General features: G+C 38.8%; 1 pseudogene; it reads left to right on the top strand.

Moving 5' to 3' along the window:
• The first annotated feature begins 18,887 nt into the window (after positions 1-18,887).
• On the top strand, positions 18,888-19,696 carry LOC127670671 (sperm motility kinase X-like; annotated as a pseudogene).
• Positions 19,697-19,904: the final 208 nt, after the last annotated feature.

Genomic DNA, 19,904 nt, shown 5'->3' with positions numbered 1-19,904 from the left:
GATTCTATCAATCCATGAGCATGGGAGGTTTTCCCATTTTTTGAGGTCTTCTTCCATTTCCTTCTTCAGAGTCTTGAAGTTCTTGTCATACAGATCTTTCACATGTTTGGTAAGAGTCACCCCAAGGTACTTTATACTGTTTGTGGCTATTGTGAAGGGGGTCATTTCCCTAATTTCTTTCTCAGCCTGCTTATCCTTTGAGTATAGGAAGTCCACTGATTTGCTTGAGTTGATTTTATAACCTGCCACTTTGCTGAAGTTGTTTATCAGCTGTAGGAGCTCTCTAGCGGAGTTTTTTGGGTCACTTAGGTAGACGATCATGTCGTCTGCAAATAATGACAGTTTGACTTCTTCCTTTCCAATTTGTATCCCTTTGACCTCCTTATGTTGTCAAATTGCCCGAGCTAGTACCGCAAGTACAATATTGAAAATATAAGGAGAAAGGGGGCAGCCTTGTCTGGTCCCTGATTTCAGTGGGATTGCTTCAAGTTTCTCTCCATTTAGTTTGATGCTGGCTACCGGTTTGCTGTATATTGCTTTTACTATGTTTAGGTATGGGCCTTGAATTCCTGTTCTCTCCAAGGCTTTAAGCATGAAAGGATGATGAATTTTGTCAAATGCTTTTTCAGCATCCAATGAAATGACCATGTGGTTTTGTTCTTTGAGTTTGTTTATGTAGTGGATTGTATTGATGGATTTCCATATATTGAACCAACCCTGCATTCCCGGGATAAAGCCTACTTGATCATGGTGGATGATCATTTTGATGTGTTCTTGGATTCGGTTGGCAAGAATTTTATTGAGTATTTTTGCATCGATGTTCATAAGGGAAATTGGTCTGAAGTTCTCTTTCTTTGTTGGATCTTTTTGTGGCTTTGGTATCAGCGTATTGTGGCTTCGTAGAAGGAATTGGGTAGTGTTCCTTCTGTTTCTATTTTGTGGAATAGTTTGAAGAGTGTTGGTGTTAACTCTCCTTTGAAGGTCTTGTAGAATTCTGCACTGAAGCCATCTGGTCCTGTGCTTTTTTTGGTTGGAAGACTTTCTATGACTTCTATTTCTTTAGGCATTATGGGACTGTTTAGATGGTCTAGTTGGTCCTGATTTAATTTTGGTATTTGGTATCTGTCAAGGAAATTGTCCATTTCCTCCAGATTCTCCAGTTGTGTTGAGTACAGGCTCTTGTAGTAGGATCTGATGATTTTTTGGATTTCCTCAGTTTCCGTTGTTATATCTCCCTTTTCATTTCTAAGTTTATTAATTTGGATACTTTCTCTGTGCCCTTTGGTCAGTCTGGCTAAGGGTTTATCTATCTTGTTGATTTTCTCAAAGAACCAGCTCCTGGTTTTGTTGATTTTTTGTATGGTTCTCTTTGTTTCTACTTGATTGATTTCAGCCCTGAGTTTGATGATTTCCTGCCTTCTACTCCTCCTGGTCGAAATAGCTTCTTTTTGTTCTAGGGCTTTCAGGTGTGTCATTAAGCTGGTAATGTATGCTCTCTCCATTTTCACTTTGGAGGCACTCAGGGCTATGGGTTTTCCTCTTAGCACTGCTTTCATTGTGTCCCATAGATTTGGATATGTTGTGTTTTCATTTTCATTGTGTTCTAAAAAGTCTTTAATTTCTTTCTTTATTTCTTCCTTGACCAAGGTATCATTGAGTAGAGTATTGTTCAGTTTCCACGTGTATGTGGGTTTTCTGTTGTTTCTGTTGCTATTGAAGACCACTTTTACTCCATAGTGATCAGATAGGAGGCATGGGGTTAGTTCTATCTTCTTATATTTGTTGAGGTCTGTCTTGTGACCAATTATATGGTCGATTTGGAGAAGGTACCATGAGGTGCTGAGAAAAAGGTATATTCTTTTGTTTTAGGATAGAATGTTCTATATATATCTGTTAAATCTAATTGGTCCAAAGCTTCAATTAGTTTCATTGTGTCCCTGTTTAGTTTCTGTTTTCCTGATCGGTCCATTGAGGAAAGTGCACTGTTGAAGTCACCCACAATTATTGTGTTAGGTGCAACGTGTGCTTTTAGTTTTAATAAAGTTTCTTTTACGAAAGAGGGTGCCCTTGCATTTGGGGCATAGATGTTCAGGATTGACAGTTCTTCTTTATGTATTTTTCCTTTGACCAGCAAGAAGTGTCCCTCAGGGTCTCTTTTGATGACTTTGGGTTGAAAGTCAATTTTATCTGATATTAAAATGGCCACTCCAGCTTGTTTCCTGAGACCATTTGCTTGTAAAATTGTCTTCCAGCCTTTTACTCTAAGGTAGTGATTGTCTTCGACCCTGAGGTGTGTTTCCTGCAAGCAGCAAAATGTAGGGTCCTGTTTACGTATCCATTCAGTTAGTCTGTGTCTTTTTATTGGGGCATTAAGTCCATTGATGTTAAGAGATATTAAGAAATAGTGATTGTTACTTCCTATCATTTTTGACGTTATGTTTTAAATTTGAATGCTTAACTTTTTTGGGTTTGATGAAAGGTTACTATCTTGCTTTTTCCAGGGTGAAGTTTCCCTCCTTGTATTGGTGTTGTCCTCCTATTATCCTTTTTAGGGCTGAGTTTGTGGCTAGATATTGGGTAAACTTGGTTTTGTCATGAAATATCTTAGTTTCTCCATCTATGGTGATTGAGAGTTTTGCTGGAAATAGTAGTTTTGGTTGGCATTTGTGTTCTCTTAGAGTCTGCATGAGATCTGCCCAGGACCTTCTAGCCTTCATAGTCTCAGGTGAAAAGTCTGCTTTTATTCTGATAGGTCTTCCTTTATATGTTCCTTGGCCTTTTTCTCTTTCTGCCTTTAGTATTCTTTCTTTGTTTAGAACATTTGGTGTTTTGATTATTATGTGACGGGAAGTATTTCTGTTCTGGTCCAGTCTGTTTGGAGTTCTGTAGGCTTCTTGTATATTCATGGGCATCTCTCTCTTTAGGTTAGGGAAGTTTTCTTCCATAATTTTATTGAAGATATTTGCTGGCCCTTTAAGTTGTAAATCTTCACTCTCATCTATGCCTATAATCCGTAGGTTTGGTCTTCTCATTGTGTCCTGGATTTCCTGGATATTTTGGGTTACAAGCTTTTTGCATTTTGCATTTTCTTTAACTGTTGAGTCCGTGGTTTCTATGGAATCTTCAGCATCTGAGATTATTTCTTCTATCTCTTGTATTCTGTTGTTGATATTTGCATCTCTGTCCCCTGATTTCTTCCCAAGGTTTTCTATCTCCAAAGTTGTCTCCCTTTGAGTTTTCTTAGTTGTTTCTACTTCTGATTTTAGATCCTGGATGGTTTTGCTTAGCTCCTTCACTTGCTTGTTTGTGCTTTCCTGTAATTCTTTAAGAGAATTTTGTCTTTCCTCTTTCATGACCTCAGCCTGTTGACCAAAGTTCTCCTGTATTTCTTTAAGAGATTTTTGTGTTTCCTCTTTCATGACCTCAGCCTGTTGACCAAAGTTCTCCTGTATTTCTTTAAGTGTTTTTTGCATTTCCTCCTTGTTGACTTTTGTATTCTCCTGGATTTCTTTCAATGATTTTTGTGTATCCCTTGCAAGGGCTTCTAACTTTTGATCCATTTTCTCCTGAATTTCTTTAAGTATGTCCTTCATGTGTTCCTGTACCAGCACCATGACCAGTGATTTTAAATCCAAATCTTGTTTTACTGGTGTGATGAGGTATCCAGGACATGCTGGTAGAGGAGAATTGGGTTTAGATGCCACCATATTGCCTTGATTTCTGTTAGTGACGTTCCTGCTTTTGCCTTTTGCCATCTAGTTCTCACTAGTGTTAGTTTGTCGTGTCAGTGCTGGACTCACCAGTGCAAGCTGCCCCTTCCCCGTTGGCCTCTGGTGCACAGCTTACCCCCTGCACTGCCTGTAGACAGGGTGCTGCTGCCCAGGCTGTTCAGATCCCAAAGCAGGCACCTGAAGGCTCCCGCTGGGGCCGGCTGGATTCACTGGAGCACACTGACTTCTCCCAGCTGGCCGCCCGGAAGCCCAGCTAGCCTCTTGCAGGACCTGGAGATGTGGTGTGGCCGCCCAGGCTGATCTGGCTCCGGAATCAGAGAGAGTTGAGCTGAGGGCTTCCGCCTGAGTCCTTTCCCCAGATTGTGTCTGTGGACCAGATGGATCCCGTGTGCACCCCCAGGGAGTGCCGACGGTGTATGCTGCTGTGACCTCCCCTGTGTTCCGCCTACTCCACTGGGCAGCCGATCCCCCAACTGGGCTGGCGCACACAAGGTTAGCCTGGCTGCCCAGTCCCTGAGTCCAGGCAAAAGCCTGGGAGGCCAAGGTCCGAGCAAAGGTCCCCTAGGGCTATAACTGTTAATTGGGTCCACCAGGTGACTAGGATGGCGGGCGTGCGCGCCCGCGCTCCCTGAAAGCGCCGGGAGAGTCTGCTGTGCTAACAACCTCCTGGGCGGGTTGACTCACAGATGGCCCACCAAGCCGCCCAGTTCTTGGGGTCAGTCTTGTGCCTTTTGGGGCCTAGACCCCCGCTTTGTTAGCCTCAGGCTATGCCTGTTACAGGTCTGCCCGCCAGAGCTCTCTGTCGTCCTACAGGCAAAATGGCGGTGCGTGCGCAGGCCTGGGCAAAAACCTCCAGGCTGGGTTGGCACCCCGATGGCCCCCCAACCAGCCCAGGGCCTGGGTGCAGGCCAACGCCCGTCGGGCTCAGACCACCGCAGTGTTGGCCTCAGATTATGTTTGTGTACCTCAGTCTGTCCGATCTCTGGAGTCCGAAACCAAGATGGATGAACATCTCCTGACTGGTGGGAGGCAGAGTTCTGAAGTGGCTTCCGTGCAGGCTAAATCAGAATTCTTAAGAGAGACTCTAAAATCCATGTGGGCCAAGGCAGATTTCATATAGACTCCAAGAGACCACAGATATCCATGGATAGTATTTTACCCAGTGAAACCTTCACTAACAATAGATGAAGAAAACGAGATAGTCCATGAGAAAGACAAAGTACACAATGGACTTGTAGAAAAATTCAAACTAAAGGAGGTCAAATGTAGCCCTGAAAATTCAGACAATAAATAATCTCATACCAACATTACAAAAGAAGCAAAGCAAACATACACTCCACCACTACCACCAACATCAATACCTAAAATAAACTAGCAAGGGTTAATAATCATTAATCATTGTCTCTAATTAACAATGGAAATAATTCTCTGAAAAAAACACAACCAAATAAAATGACTACAAAATCAAGATGTTACTATGTTATTTTTATAATACAAAACTCCTCAACATCAAAGATAAAAAAAAAAAATTATCTCAGAATAAAAGCCTGGAAGGAGTTTCCCAACCAATATCCACGAAGATCAGTAAGGTACCATCTAACAAGATAGACTTCCAGCTAAAATTGCCAAAAGGAGATGGGGAAGTGGACTTCATACCTACCAAGGAAACATCTATCAATATTATACTTCAATTCTCAACAACTATGCCTCAAATTCAAGGGCACCAATATTTGAAAAGAAACATTACTAAAGCTCAAATCCCATCATCCTTCACACCCTTGTAGTGCAAGATTTCAATATTCCACTCTCACCAATAGTCTGGACATACCAGACAAAAACTAAACATAGAAATTGTAGATGTAATAGACAATATGAACCAAATGGACATAGCAGATAACTAAAAAGTATTTCACCCAAACACAAAAGAAAATACTTTCTTCTGAGCACCTCCTCTAATACTCTTAGAAAATGACCACATAATTATTCACAAAGTATGTTTAAACTCATAAAAACATTGAAATAAACCTTTATATTTGATCAGGCAAATACTAATTAACAGGCTATCAACAATGACATCATTTGTAAGCTATCATGAATGACAGAACAACAAATAGCATAGTAACTCATGGAAACTGAAGGTATCTCTTCAGAATGACTACTGGATCAAGGTATAAATAAAGGAAGAAATTCAAAACTTTGTTGCCATTCAATGAAAATGAATACAGATCATACTCAAAGTTGTGGGACTCAATGAAGTTGTGCTAAGAGGAAATGTTAAAGCAGTATGTACTTTCATAAAGTAATTGGAGAGATCTTCTACATTCAACTTAATAGCACACCAGAATATTCTACAATAAAAAGAAGCAAACACATGCAAGATAAGTGCATGGTAGGAAATAGTCAAACACATGGCTGAAATTATTAAAACTGAAACAGAAAGAACAAAACAATCAGTTAAACAAGAGTTGATTCTCTAAAACAAAACAAGATGAAAAAAATGTTTATCCAAACTGCCTAAAAGACACGAAAGCTGTACCCAAATTATCAAATTCAGAAAGAAAAAGAGGCAAACAACCAAAGATAACAAAGAAATTCAAATAATCATTAGTTCCTCCTTTAAAGACCCTTCTTCCAAACAATTGGTAAAAGAAAGGGACAGTTTTCTTCATAAATACTACTTACCACAGTTAAATGAAAATCAGATAAGCAGTATAAATTGACCTGTAGCCCCAAAGGATATAGAAGAAGTCAGTAAAATCATTCAATTAAAGCAAAGCAACAACAAAAACAAAAACTGAAGGTCAGATGGTTTTAGAGGAGAATTCAACAAGAGTCTCAAAGAAAGACTAATGCTAATCTTCCTAGAAATATATTCAAAAGGAACATTGCCCAATTCCTTTTATGATGCCACTGACACCCTAATGACCAAACACCACAGAGTATAAGAAAGCCTGTTGTAGAAAAATTTCTACTGAAAGTAGGTGAAACTACTGAATAAAGGACTTGCAAAAAACTGAAAGGGCATTGACAACATCATCTACTATGATCAACCGGGTTTCATCTCTGAGATGAGGAAATGGTTAAATATATACAAATCTTTCAATGTAATCCACAGTATGAAAAACCTGAAAAAAAGTGCATGATCATGTCATTAAATGCTGAAACAGCATTTGAAAATCTGGAGAAACCTTTAAAGATAAATAGTTTTCTACTGATCTGTGGTATAAGGGACATACACTTAAGAAAGCCAGTTTATACCAAGCCTAAATCCAAGAAAGCAATTCTTCAAACATCAGGAACAAGACAAAGCTGTCCACTATCTCCAGAACTATTAAATATAGTACTTGAAGTTGTAGATTGAACAATAAAACAGAAAAGCAGTTTATGGGAATTCAAATTGAAAAGGAAGCTATCAAAATACCACTATTCACAGATGATATGATAATATAAATAAGTGAGTCCAAAGTCGCATATACTAAACTAACTAAAAATTATCAATAACCATCCTATATGGAATCAATAAAAAGACCAAGGATGAAATTGCTAGTGAACCACCCTTTACAACAGCCCCAAAATATATAAAAACATCTTGTGGTAGCAAACACCAAGCAAGTTAAAAAACATGTATAATAAAAATGTTCAGTCATTGAAAATAAATTGAAGATGTCAGAAGACAGAAAGATCTCAAGAGCTGATGTAATGGTAGGATCAACATAATGAAAATGGCCTTCCAATAAAAAGAAATCTCCTGTTTCAACTTAATCATTATCAAAATTACAACAGAATACTTTTCAAAACTTAAAAGAATATGTAACTTCATACGTAGAAATAAAATCCCACTGTAGATAAAACAATTATGTACAATAAAGAAAATCCCAAGGTATTACTTTCCCTGATTTCAAACTGTGCTACAGAGCAATAGTAATAAAACCATCATTGTTTTAGCTTAAAACAAACAGGTGTATTAATAGAATTAAACAAAAAACCCTTATTGGAATCCATACACCTATGGACACTTGATCTCAGATAAAAATCCAAAAATTATACAATTGTGAATAATAAAGTATTTTCCATGAATTGTTGTGGTCTCACTAGATGCCAATGATTATAGAATGCAATTAGATGCACATCTAGCTTTTTGCACAAACCTAAATTCCAAATAGATCAAAGATATTAACATTAAACCAGAAATACTGAATCTAATCCTAGAGAAATTAGGGCAAACCGTTGCACGCATTGAAGAGGAAAGACTTTCTGAACAGAACACCAATCATGCAGTTACTGTACATTATCACAGCTAATAAAATGATAATAAAAAAGATTTGGTAAGGCCACGGAAAGACCAGTTGTTCAAAACAGCAGTCTTCAGAATGCAGAAAGATTTTCACCAATTCCACTTCTTGCAGATAGCTTTTATCCAAAATATTTAGAGTACTCAAGAGACTAGAAAACAACAAATCAAATATTTCAATTAAAATGCAGTACATATCTAAACAGAATTTTCAACAGAAAAATCTTAAGTGTCTGGGAAACATTTAAATAAATGTTCAAAATTCAACAGAAAAATGTAAATCAAAATGATTCCGTGATTTCATCTTACACATGTCTGCTTGGCTAAGATCAGAAACAAAAGTGACAGTTGACGCTGGTGAGGACCTCAAGGAAAGGGTGTGCTTGCTCCTCCATTCATGGCAAACTTCTACAGTGACCTTGTCCATCAGCAACTCAATAGCCAGCCATACCACTGCTGAGCTTACATCAAAATATTCTACAGTTGTGTCCAAGGACATTTGCTCAACCATGTTCTTTGCAACTTACTGCATAACAGCCAGAAACCAGAAGCAATCTAGATATCCCTCAGTCAAAGAATAGACAAAAATGTGTTAAGTTTACATACTGCCATAGTACACAACTCTTTAATAGGGCATCATGGAATTTGGAACTAGAAAAATTTCTCCGGAGCAAGCTTACCCAGACCCAGGAAGATGAACATGGCATGTTCTCACTGACAAGTGGATTAACTCTGAGGTACAGGTTTGGAGAGAGCAAGTAAGAAATAGGGCTTAAGGGACAATGCAAGAATATTCACAATGTAACAAATATTAGTGTCATGTGTGTATAAAGCACTTGTTCTTTGCCAGGCGGTGGTTGCACACACATGTAATCCCAGCACTCTGGGAGGCAGACGCAGGCGGATTTCTGAGTTCGACACCAGCCTGGTCTACTGAGTGAGGTGCAGGACAGCCAGGGTTATACGGAGAAATCCTGTCTCCAAAAATCCAAAAAAAAAAATAAAATAAAATAAAATAAAATAAAATAAAAAATGAAAAAAAAATAACTTGTTCTTTTGTTTATTACCATATACTTTCACTTCCATAGTACTACTGTCATGTTATTTTGTTAATTTAAATCACCTTACACCAAAAATTCTACGGTTAAATGATTAAGATGTTCTGGGTGGTTTGATATCCACCAAATATCCTTGTAAATGAAGGCATCACTAGCAATAATTTTGCTGAAAAAAGTTATAGTTTTATAAACACCAGTATGTAAAATGGATCAAACATGCAGACTTCATTTTATTGGGAAACACTTCAGCTTGGGGTTTTCATGCTTGCCTGCTGTTTATGATTCCAAAATATTTTTTGATTAAAAAAATACCTTCCATTAAACTATTGCAAAATGGATTAATAATAAAAAATCAGAAAATGAGTTCAATTACACACGCGTAAATTGAAACTCCAGTGTTAAGGTTCATAATTCTAGCCACTCTAAAGCACATGATCATTGTGTTCATTGTGACCATGACACTTGCACTTGTGCACATAGAAACGGAAAAGGAAGAATATCAGAAAGATCCTTTTTTCAAAATGACTGTGCACTGCATCAATCTATTATAAAAGATTTAATCAGAAGCATGAATGAAATTTAATAGATCTTACTCTATATTTACTTTATATGAATACTTTATATTCAGATACCCTTTCTTGTAGAAAAGTAGATATTTTTAAATTAAATTAAATAAGGCGAATATAAATATATTTAATATGTTTATACTTTTATATATAAATATATTTATCATACATGAAAAAAGAAATCACTTCCTAAATTCTGTTGTCTTATTTCATATCTTGTTAAATCATCTGACAAGTCATTTTCCACTTGTTAGTATTTGATGAGCTGTTCTAGCAAATGTGCTTTTGCAGTGAGATTGCTCCCACTACACTCTCTGGATAGACATGGGGCATAGTGCAAAGTGTTTTCTGACGTGGTGTAACTGCACAACAGTGTAAAAGATTTATCAAGTGCATCCATGGTTCTTGCAAAGTTAAAAAAGATATATACCTGGGGCATTTAGAGAGCCACATGAAATATTTCAGCTAGTTGTGAACTTTTGGATTACTCTGATCATCTTTAATATTAAAATTTATTTCAAAATATGAAAAGATGTCTTCTTCACCTAATGATGTTTTATTTCTGAATCATTTCCCTTCTACACTGCCTTGACCTAACAATTTATCACCATACCAATTTGCTAGCAAAGTGTTAGCAATGTTTCTACTTAGACTAAATCCACTTAGACATTCAGCAATTTTCCAGCAACTAACCAGAAGCAGGACATTCATTGCACAGTTTTCCTTCCCCAGGTTGAATTCAGAGTTGAGTGTGTACTTTGTTTCTCTATTTCAGTTCTTTAGTTTATATATACCCTGATAGAAATTTCAGCATGCTACAATATACACTTTATTTCCTTGAAAAATTATTGTACATTGCTATTTATGTCTGAGATTACCAAGGAAGTTGAAGCAAACTTTGTCTAAATCTGCTGTTCCTGCAGATTTTAGACTGTCTAGGAAAGGGCCTTCAGTGACATAATCTCAGAATATTACTGTATGAATAAATTCATGAAATCAAGTATTGCATAGTGGAAATTTATAAATTAAATAGGTTGTAATGGATAAAAATCTGAAATCATATGAATTAAAAAATATTAGCTTTCAATACTCTGCAAAATGTTAAGGATAGAAAATAAAAGTAAAGAGATAAATTTCTAATTCTGCCATCACTGCATTCAAATCTGTGTCAGCTGACACAAGCAACACTGATCACTCTAGAACCTGAGGAGGTATTACAATGTCACAGATTTCAATGGTATTACCTGCTCTAATACAATCACAAATGAAACTCCGTGATTCTCTGAAGTGTTGTGTTAGGCTACTGCCAACATCCCTTGTAGTACAGGACTGGCATGATATGTCTTCACAGTCTGAGGAATTACAGACAGCATGGTGAAAGGTGATCAAACTGCAATGACCAAATATGAAACACAAAACTCTGTAATGACATATTTCTCTTCTCACTTGAGAGGACATAAGGAGTCACCAAGAAAAGAAAATTAAACAGAGGATCTTGGAAGGGAATATATGAAGGAAACCTCATGAGATGAAATTTTTGGAATAAGGTTCAAATCCACACTTAAAGTAGGACAAATGAATATTTAAAAATGAGTTGATACAAATCACTTACCATAAATCATTAGATCTGCCCAAAGGTAATGTTTTCCAATCTATTTTTAAACTTGAAGCAGAGTCACTTAAGAGAGGAAAAAATGCACCAATGACCACAGAACCATCATAGTGTAGTATGTATTCTGATTCTGTTAGGCTGGAAAGGGCTGCAATGATCCAGATGGGTGTTCGCATCTGTAAAAACCAGAAGATAAAAAGCCAAGAGAAGGGCATATTAAGAAATGTTTTTGCCAAGATCTAAGTCGTGGGATGGTACAACCTATGGGGTGTTACATATATATATTCAGTGCTCATATGTGTTTGCATGTGCGTGCCTCTGTGTGTGTGAGTGTGCTTGCACTGTTGTTGTTGACATGATGACAGAATATTTCACTTTAATCAGCCAGAGATATGTGCAAGGATCCTTCCATTCACCCTGTGAGAGTTCTATGGCACTTTATCCTTCAGGCTATCCATATGATTCACCTCACTCAGTGACAAACAGGTTACAGCATCAAAGGACATGCTTTCGTTTCCACTAGGAATCACAATAATTACTCCAAGACTGAAACACCCCAGTGTTGCTTTCTGCCTCTGTGTTTATGGCCTAAAATGTTTACCAAGAAAGAATTTATTCAAGAGCCCTTCAAGATAATGCCCACATATCACATCAAAGGAAATCATCGTTGGAAAAATATAAATACACATTACAGACCCATACCAAGAACTGATGAACTTAATTAAAGGTGCACCATGCTCCACAAAACTTAATAGTATTGGACTTAAGTTCACTTTTTACTCTCCTATGGTTCCTAGGGTTCTGAGACAATTCTATCTTTCATACATGCATGTCTACATACCAATACTTGGCCAGTTTACTCCTGTATACCCTTTGTGTCACATTTGTGTCACATTCTTGTGTAACCTACTACCAAGGTGAAGTTATTACTTCAGATGCATAACTTAATTTCAAGGTAGAAATCAGGTTAATAATTTGATCTTTATCCATTCTAGAACACTGAATATATATATATATATATATATATATATATATATTTCATTCCACTCTTAACCACTCATTCCCTTTTTTTTTTGACATGAGGGTATTAGAGAAATTCCCCCCATTTCTCCAAAGAACATATCATATGCTGAGGTGGTCTCTATGTTTCTTTCATGGAGTTACTCAACAAATGTATCATAAGCAGGGACTATTTTCAATCAATAAAACAATTTTAAGGCAGAATAAATACATTGTTCTGTAGGGTAGACGTGCTTGCATTTTCCTGTTAGTTTGATTGCCATGAAGGATGTACAACATAATAACTAAAAGAATGTATAGGCAATGACTTTCTTCAATGAATTTTGATAAATTATGTTGTGTCCTGCACCTATAATACAAGAAAGGAACACAGGTAATATAGTAATGGAAGTTTTGTTAATATGAGCATATTACTGTGTTTTCTCTCCACATTTTCTTTAATTCTGACTGTGACATAAGGCATACCTGTTGAATTTTAGAGTCAACTCCATTGTCATCATGAGTGCACCAATACCATGTGTGTAGTGAATAGTTACAATGTATCTGTTCTAAAGAGGCAATGTGCTAAGCAGAAACTATTAGTTATTTGTCTCATTTTCCAGGAATACACATGGTTACTACATAAATTATAAATTTTTATTTGTTCCATGATAAGAATATATGGCTAATTGTAAATAATACTTTATTTGTAAGTATGTGTGTGTGCATGTGTGCTCATGCATGCATAACTTCAGGAATGTCTTATGGACAGAGGATCATGATCCTCTGATCTATCGTTTAAGATGTCTTTGAGTTTACTTAAGTATATTCTAGAGGCTCTTCATCAGGTTCTCTGCAACAGGAGCATGACCACTTAAATGCTCAAATAACCCCAGTGCTAGACCCAAGGTTTTATTTTTATTTGTTTAATAGGAGAGGGGGAGTGGAAAATGGGGCAGGATCAGGTATAGGGAGAGACAAGAGAGAAGCCCAGAGGGTCAGAAGAAGGAATAGAGATGTGCAGTTGCTGGGGGTTGCAGGGATCAAGGTGTTTCTCTAGAAAATCCTATAGACCTGGGAGGTGAAAGGCTCATAGGTGTCAATATGGGTGATCTTAGCTAACAAGGACCAACAGTGGGGCAATCAAACCTGAGGAGACCACTTCCTGTAGTTAGACAGGGCCTTCAGAGGAGGAAATGGGTCACCAATCAGCATTCAAAAAATTGACCCAGATTTGTTCCTGTCTTAAAGAAATGCAGGGACAAAGCTGGAGCAAAGACTGAGGGAACGGCCATTCAGGAACCAGCCGAATCTGGGATCAGACCCATGCGCACGTATCCAACCCTGACACTATTACTGATTCTCTGTTGTACTTTCATATTGAAACCTAGCATGGCTATCCTCTGAGAGACTCTACCAGCAGCTGACTGAGGCAGATGCAGATACTTAGAGACTACCAATGAACTGAGATCAGGGCCTCCTATGGGAGAGTTAGGGGAAGGATTGAAGAAGCTGCAGGGGATTGATTGCATCCAAATATGAAGGCCAACAGTATCAAAAATCCCTGGGAGCTTCCAGTGACTAAGCCACCAACCAAGGAGAACATCAACTGGTCCATCTCCCTTAGTGCTTAAATGTCAGAGGACTGCCTTGTATGGGGTCAGTGGGAGTGATGTGCCAAGGTCTGCAGTTACTTGAACCCAAGGAAGGGTGATGACCAGGGTGAGGTGGTGGTTGTGGGTAGGGTGTGTGGGGAATAATCTCTTAGAATAAAACTGGAGGGGATGTGGCTTGAAGACTCTGGGAGGGGGAACTTGGGATAGGGTCAAAATTTGGAATGTAAATATATTAAATAATTCCTTAACAATAAAAACAATGTATAGTGGCTAAATCCCCACGTGTAGGTGAATGATACAGATAAGCAAGAACTTCTGTAAAGAAAGCAAATCACAATTCATGGAGATGAAGCCATATTTATTATCTAACCCATAGAGGTCAGGAAAAAACAGATACATACCAGTAAATTTATGAACTGGTACATAGAACTTCATTGGGCAAAATTAAAGAAGCACATCTTCTAAATTGTTTATGAATTCTTTAGGCATTGATATCTGGTATTTTTTTTTCTGGAAATCTTTTGTTGTTGATGCAATCAAGCTATGATAATGTCATTTTGGCTGAAAAATATTAATAGATCTCTGTAATATATATAGTAATCCAAAACGTGGCTGAGACATTGAATGGCCTGCTGCAGATGCAGTGTGAGGATGGCTAATATGGATAACAATACATTGTTATTAAAACTTCTATTTATTGAAAATTTGTTTTGCCCTTCTAAAATGTTTTATTTTTTAAGGTAGGATTTTTTTATTCGATTGGTTTATTTACATTTCTAATGTTAGCCCCTTTCCTCATACCCATCTGAAAACACCCTATTCCATCACCCCTCTACGTGCTTACCAACCCCACACATTCCTGACCTGGCATTCTCCTACACTGGGGCATTAATCCCTCAAAGGGCCAATGGCCTCTCCTCTCATTGCTGTCTTAAAATATCATCATCTGCTACATATGTAGCTGGAGCCAAGGGTCCCTCCACGTGTAACGTTTGGTTGGTAGTTTAGTCCCTGGGAGCTCTGGGGTTACTGGTTGGTACATATTATTGTTCCTCCTATGGGGCTGCAAACCTCTTCAGCTCCCTGGGTCCTTTCTCCATTTCCTCCATTAGGGACCCTAGTCCATTAGTTGACTGTGAGCTAGGAGTATTTAGATGCCCTTCTAATAAGGGCCAAAGTATCCACACTTTGGTTTTCATTCTTCTTGAGCTTCATGTGGTCTGTGAATGGTATCTTGGGTATTCCAACCTTTTGGGCTAATATCCACTTATCAGCAAGTGCACATCTGTGTTCTATTGTGATTGGATTACCTCACACAGGATGATACTTTCTAGTTCCATCCATTTGCTCTAGAATTTCATGAACTCTTTGTTTTTAATAGCTGAGTAGTACTCCATTGTATATATATACCACAATTTCTGTATCCATTTCTCTGTTGAGGGACATCTGGGTTCTTTCCAGCTTTTAGCTATTACAAATAAGGCTTCTATGAACATAGTGGAGCATGTGACCTTAATACATGTTGGAGCATCTTCTGTGTATGTGCACAGAAGTAGTATAGCTGGGTCCTCAGTACTATGTACAATTTTCTGAAGAACTGCCAAACTGATTTCCAGAGTGGTGCCTAAACAAAATCTTTATAATGACAACACTGGTTGATATCACAAATTGTAAGAGTTAACCTCACAAGATCCAGCCCAAGGTAAATAGATACAGGCATGCAAGGACTTCGGAAAAAGATGAATCAGTATTCACTAAGGAGGAAGCCTCCACATATTATCTAACACCAAGTGTCAGGAATAAATCTCGTACATACTAGCACCCTTATCAACTGGTACACAAAGCCCATGAACTACATAGAGATAAATTACATGAATTCTTTGACTTGTTTCTTCTCAGTGGCTAATGAAGTATTTGGGAATTGATATCTGTTAGTTTCTATCTGGAAATTTGTTTTATGTTCATGTAGTCAAATTAGGATAACATCATTTTGGTGGACACAGGTATGAATACAATTCAATAACATATATAGTAACCAAAACCATGGCTAATACATTGAATGAAATGCTTTAGTTGCTGTGTGAGGAGGGATAATATGGCTGACTCTACAGTGTTTGTAAAACTTACATTTATTGAAAATTGCTTTTTCCATTTAAATTGTACTTTTATAGTGTGTGATTATTATGCAATAAATATATTTTTCTGCCTTCTCTTTTTCTTTCTTCCGAAATTTCTAATATACAATCCTTGCTTTCTTTTACTTTTACAGGCTACTTTTCATGAATTTTTGTTACACTCGTATGCATATAGGTATATAAAATATATCGCAAATAGAAACAGTTTAGTCTAAATAATGTATTCACATTGTTTGCATGTGCATTTCATGGCTCAATCTTTTTTATTAGCCAAAAAATTGGTGTGGCATTTCTAGTGGGTGGATTATTTTTTAGTTGAGTTTGGAGACAAAAAAGTTTCAAAAAGTAAACATTTCATTTTGGTGGGTGGATGTACCCTTGTCTTTCCCTGTCTACTTTGGTATTTATTTCTTCTTGTTGGTTTTTTAAATTTTTATTGGTTATTTTATTTATTTAAATCTCATATGCTATCCACCTTCACAGTTTAAACTAAAAAAAAAAAACCCTATCCCACCCTCCCTCCCCCTTCTTCTATGCGGATTCTCCCCTACTCACCCACTCATTCCTGCCTCTATGCCCTACCATTCTCCTATACTGGGGCATCAAACCTTAATAGGACCAAGTTCCTCCCTTCCCATTGTTGCCAGATAATCCCATCCTCTGCTACCAATACAGCTGGAGCCATGGTCCCTCCATGTGTATTCTTTGGTTGGTGGTTTAATTCCTCAGAGCTCTGGGGGGGTCTGGTTTGTTGATATTGTTGTACTTCCAATGGGGTTGCGAACCTAATCATCTTATTCATCCTTCCCCTAACTCCTACACTGGGATCCCCATGTTCAGTCCACCCGTCCTGAAGAGCTCCATGACTGAGCCCTAGAACCTAAGCAAAAGCAACCTGTGGCCTGAAAGGACTTCCCAGCCTGGCCAATGGAGCATATGTGGAAGAAACAGGGTGAAACAAATAAATACAAACACCAAAAACCAAAACTGAGTAATCACTAAGCAAAAAACCCACTAGTTCCTGAGGGAAAAAAACCCCACCAAACTCTGAGCTCCAGAAAATCAGGACATGACATTCCAGCAATCTTCACCTATTTCTACAGGAAATATCTACCCTTAGAAATCTGTGCCTGCTAAGAATCCAGGACAAGCTTTGATTGCTTGGTCTTGGAGCAGAGAGCCCCTCTCCTGGATGCTTCCTCACCCCCAAATCTCCGAAATGAAGTTTGTTGTACTTTTATACATCTGGTTGGAAACACACACTCAAATGTGTGCACATACACACACACACACACACACACACACACACACACACACGAGAGAGAGAGAGAGAGAGAGAGAGAGAGAGAGAGAGAGAGAGAGAGAGAGAGAGATTCTCTTGTCCCCACCCCATCTAAAACATTCCTTTTGACATGAGACTAAAACCCTAGTGGGGGAACCCCAACATTCCCTCCAAACCCCTCATGCCATGAATCTAAATAGAGCTCTCCCTCCCTTAAGGTGTCTCTTGTCCAGTGCTTGCTCTCAGTGAAATGAACAGTAACAGACAGAGCACCTTGTAAGGAGTGAGAAAAATCACTGTGGGTTGTGCCAGCTCTGATTGGTCACTAATGCTCTGATGACACAGAGAGCCATTGTGAGGAATGACCAAGAGCTGATCATATACTGCACTGTCTGGGCTGTTTTGTGTCCTTCTGTGCAGAGAGCTGTTTGGTAGTGAACTGCAGGACTCGGTAGTTGGATCAGATTTGGACATCGGTGATTGTTTGGATTTCGACATTGAACATCAGCTACATGTCCACAGACTGAGTACTTTCCTGCTGTTTCCGTAAACTCAGAGGTTTGGGTTTCTGTTTATGTGATTTCATTCATTTGGGAGCTTTGTTTACAGCTTTGCGTTCTTGTTGTTTGCTTGTTCGTTTAATTATTTTCATTTTGCTTTCTGGATTAACATCCATGTGTTTTCCTTCCTTCCCCCTCCTTTCTCCTTCCTTTCTTCGTTTCTCTTTCCTTCTTCAGTTTGTTTTATTGTTCCTGGGAGACTGGATTTCTTTGTATGGCCTTGGCCAACCTGTAACTTTCTGTGTAGACCAGGGTAGCTTCAAACTCAAAGATTTGCCTGCCTCCGGAGTGCTGGGATGAAATGTGGGAAGAAACCTGAGCAGCGTCCCTCCCTGGCCAACATCCATATTTGTTTTCCTAACTTCTCTTTTGACTTTGTCACTGTCTGTTACTCTCTAGCTCATCCTGCCTCTTATCCTCCAGTCCCCTCAGAGTTCCCCCTCCCTTTAATTCAACCTCAAACCACCAGTATCCTGCATATAAGGAAAAAATTGTGGTATATATCTCTGTTGGACTAAGATGTTGTGTATATCAGAGAGACCTCAACATCCATTCCAGAAAAATACTGACAAATTTTCATTCTTATTCATAGGTGCTGTGTGACTTTTGCCCCCATCCCGTGTAGATACTGTATCTACGGGGGCAAGTTGCATCCCACACATTTCTGGGTAAAGCTATCTTGATGTTCAAGTGTGGCCTTTAGCTCAGTCCTTCATGATGGACATCTTGGGTAAGCTTGTCAATGTTCTGCTCCTTTGAAATCGGGATCCCTGTTCTCCTGGCTAAAATTTTATCTTCCATCACCCTTGCTCTCTTTCTGCTCTGAGCCTTCTTCCTTCTTTCCATCCTCTGTGTTTGTCTTTGCTTTGTTCTGGTTTCCCTGTGTCCTTAGGCAGAGCCAGACTCGTCTATGGAAGTGTCTGTGTCTCTTAATCTCAGAATCTCTAGTAGTAACCTATCTTAGAAGGAATTCTGATCTGTTTTCCCTGCCATCTTTGCTTGCTGTAGCTCCTGGTGACCAAGAGAATGGAAGTGCGATGTCGGGGGACCTCGAGGCCAGTTGTCATGAAGGGAACCCCCTGGCACAGCATTACTATATCCTGGGCACCCTAGATAAAGGGTCTTTTGCAGAAGTCAAAGTGGCTCTCCACCTTATGACCCAGACCATGGTAGCCATCAAGATATTGAAAAGGGGCACAAATATAGACTTCCTGGTCATCTCTGAGATAGATCTTGTGAAATCCCTGAACCATAGTCACATAATACAGTTGTTCCAGATATTCGAGACAAGGCACAAAACGTACCTGGTGATGGAATATGCAGCCCGGGGATCCCTGATGAAACACATCAACAAGTGTGGGCATCTGGACGAGGAAGAGGCACGTAGGATATTTACAGAACTCTCTTTGGCCGTCAACTATATCCACAGTCAGAATATTGTCCACCGAGACATCAAGGCCGAGAACATCCTATTGGATTGGGAGGGGCATGTGAAACTTACTGACTTTGGCTTAGGCAAAAGACTGGCCTCTGGGGAAAAGTTCAAAGGATTTTGTGGCACACCACAATATTGTGCTCCTGAAGTGTTTGATCACAAACAATATGATGGCCTCCCAACTGACATCTGGAGTCTCGGTGTAGTATTATACTATTTAGTTATTGGCCACCTTCCCTTCCGAGAGACAGTGCACTCCAAGATAAAGCATCTGATCCTAGCCCGGAGCTGTTGGATCCCGTATCACCTGTCTCCAGAGCTTCGAGACCTATTAAAGAGATTAATGACTATAGACCCCATAATGAGGCCATCCATTAAAGATATATTGGTACACCCGTGGCTGTGCCATGATCAAGACCCATTGAGATCTTCAGAGGAAATCCCTAGAGAACCAGAATCCAACCTCGCTTTTGATATGTTTCTTATGGGGTACAACATTAAAGAGCTCAGGGAGGCTTTGAGGGAACGGAAGTACAATCATGATATGGCGACTTATTTGATTATAAAAAAGAAGTATACCAGGCAGCCCCAATTTTATCACGATGGAGGGCAGGGCAGT

Source organism: Apodemus sylvaticus, chromosome 20 (assembly GCF_947179515.1).
Source record: "Apodemus sylvaticus chromosome 20, mApoSyl1.1, whole genome shotgun sequence".
Classification (NCBI taxonomy): domain Eukaryota; kingdom Metazoa; phylum Chordata; class Mammalia; order Rodentia; family Muridae; genus Apodemus; species Apodemus sylvaticus.
Note: the sequence above shows the minus strand (reverse complement) of the source record. Positions and strands in the feature narration are given on the sequence as shown.